The sequence below is a fragment of the Parasteatoda tepidariorum genome, chromosome 2 (assembly GCF_043381705.1).
Source record: "Parasteatoda tepidariorum isolate YZ-2023 chromosome 2, CAS_Ptep_4.0, whole genome shotgun sequence".
Taxonomy (NCBI): Eukaryota; Metazoa; Arthropoda; class Arachnida; order Araneae; family Theridiidae; genus Parasteatoda; species Parasteatoda tepidariorum.
Genome location: NC_092205.1, coordinates 72,588,030 through 72,591,096, shown reverse-complemented (window position 1 = coordinate 72,591,096; position 3,067 = coordinate 72,588,030).

The following is a 3,067-nucleotide window of genomic DNA, read 5'->3' as shown; positions in this document are numbered from 1 at the left end:
CAGACTAAGCTTAATCCACCCTTGGCCCGAAAGCCAATAATCATGCCCTTTTGGACGTCGGATAAATCGCTACATTTCTGCATTGCGCCCACGACTGAAATGCTTTTCGATGCCCTAGGACATCCAATATATACACTACACTGTAATGTGCTGCCACCTACACTCTGCGATTGGTTATTTCACTTTGACGTCGAAAGTAGGACTGGACTGTGTATTTTCAAGCCGTTTATCTTCTGCTGCTCCGAGAGAACAGTGGCTGAGAACTATTTCTGGGACTAACTTGTCGTGAATCAATCAGTAAGAAATGGGACTATTTCAAAAACATTCTGCCCCAGTACCTTTAATTTTAAAGGCTGCCTTAAATGGCCCATTTGAATCTCTAAAACCTTAGAAGAAAGTTGATCATAGGTCCCAAAAAGAAGCAGATCTAACGAGCAACAGTTATAAAAGTCACACTTGAATTTTGTAGAACATAACATTATGCTTTATAAACATTTTATACTCTTAATGATACTGTTACTATACTTGTAATAGATCTAAAATTTAAAATTACACTTATTATACACCATTATAAATCAAACTTATTCTTATTAGTCAATCAATCATAAATGTTCAATAATTTTAAGCTTGGTACCATTTAGGGAGCAGGTGGAACGGATTTGTCAACCTGTTTCCTCAATCGTACCACTTTCAGACCTTGTGAAAACAAATTTTCAGTATTTACTACACAAATATTAATTCCCAAAAAATTAATACAAATGGCTGAATAACTTTTTTCTCTTATTAAAATATTTCGAATATAGTTGTCAATAATTTACCACTGATAAAAATTTGAATGTGAAACGTGGTACAATTTAGGAAACTGCCCTATATTTTATGTAAAAAGAGAGTCTACGATGCTTTTGAGCTGTCTGTTAATCTTGATACACTACAATAATACAACACATTAATGGAATATACAATAATGGAATATACAATAATGTAATTTACAATAGTGGAAGAGACACTAAGTTTTGACATGTTGTTTAATGAACCCTTTATTTACATGAATTTTAAAATAACAAGTTTTTTTTTAAAATTGCTAAAGAAATTCTTAGAGGGCTGTTTTGAAAATTTAGAAGAGTTTAGTTCATGCAATTTCTCATACTTATCAATAAAGTTTAAAGTTTCCAGGAAATTGAGAGACCGGTAGTAAATTAAGTACGAAAACAAGCACTTTTTGAACACTCTCTTCCAGAAAACATAGCAATTAGCTTGTAACCTGCATCGATTGCTTTGGTTATAATTTGGAACAACTGCTTAAAATTTCGAAACATTTGCTTAAATATTTATGGAGAAATAAAGCATTTTCATAAAAAAAACTAATCTTTTTTGCTGCTATAATTTTAAAAATATTCAATAAAACAAAAGAAATTTCTTGAAGCAATTTTTAATTAATTACAAAATTATTGTTTTAAAATTTGAAAAAATAACATTAAAAATTGTGGAAGATATGATAACTTAAAGTAGTTCTTACCTACTGAGCATGCGTGGAAAATACAAAGAAAATTCCTATTTTTGTAGTTATTGCAAGCACATTTGCAATAGCTGCACAAAATTCCGTAAACCTTGCATAAATATTTAGGGAAATATAGACATTTTTAGATAAAAACAACTAAGCTTTTGTTGCGATAACTATATTCAATATAACTATTCAATATTCAATAAAACAAAGTTTTTAGAACAATTTTTAATTATTTACAAAATTATTGTTTTAAAATTTGAAAAAAAAAATCATTAAACATTTAGCAAGATATGAGCGTTTAAAGTAGTTCTACCCTACTGGGCAAGCGCGGAAAAAATTGGAAAAAAAATTCAGATTTTTTGTAGTAAATAGGGTTTTGTAACTAATAAAAAAAGTCCAATTTGAATAGCTTGAAAATTTATGAAGTTTCTAGCAATTTTCTAAGTAGGTTTTGAACTTTTTAAAAGTAAGTCCTGCATCATAAGCGGCTTTCAGCAAATTTGATTTTGTATCATGATACGCAATTTAATAACAAATGACATACAGTAATCATGAGTACTGAAAAATGTTATGGCATAACTTTTGAAAGAAAATATACTTTTATGGAGAATGATCCTCCATAATACCAGTGTCATTTTCAATAAATCTTGTCTAAAATTACAAAATAAAATTTGAGGAAAACCCCTTATCACTTAGAGCTACTTTAAAAAAAATACAAAAACTAATTATAAAATTGCTAGATACTTTTTAATATTAAAGACATTCAAATTGGACTTCTTTCATTAGTTAAAAATACCCTTAAAACGAAATTATGAAGAAAAAAAATTTTTTTCCGCTTATGCGCAGCATGAAAAACTAATTTAAATACTCATATCTAGATCATCATATCTAGATCATCAATTTTGTAACGAATTATTTTTAGATTACAAAATGATTAGTTTGCTATTAGTTAAAATTACTTCAAATTTTTATTATCTTTAAGGTAATAGCCAAAAACATAGAAAAAATTGTCTATATATATATATATCTATTATATATATCTATATACATGCATAAAATATCGATATCTCCATAAATTTTTGAGCTAAGTTTACTGAATGTTATGCAACTATTGCAAATTGAAACCTACTTAATCGATGCAAGTTACATACTTATTGCTATATTTTCTGGCATAGGGAGTTCAAAAATGCTTTTTTTCGTTCGTAATTCATTGTCGGTTCCTCAATCCACTGAAAGCTTTCAAATATATTGACAAGTATTAGAAATCACATAATCTAAAAACCTCTGTAGTAAAAAAAAACGACAATCCTCTAAGTATTTTGCGAGAAATTTTAGAAAATGTGAATAACTGAAAGTGCCTTTTACATTACTGCAGGGTAGTAAATTGTTCCAAATTTCCAAGTTTTAATGATCAGGTTTAGAATATTATTTGACACAATATTAGCTAGTATGCTTGTTAATTTCAGATTTTTTTAGCACAGTTTAATGGAGACGTTAAGCGAGTCAAATCTGATTTTGTGAAACCCCAGACATTAAACAAGCTTTTTTTCTTAATTTAATATT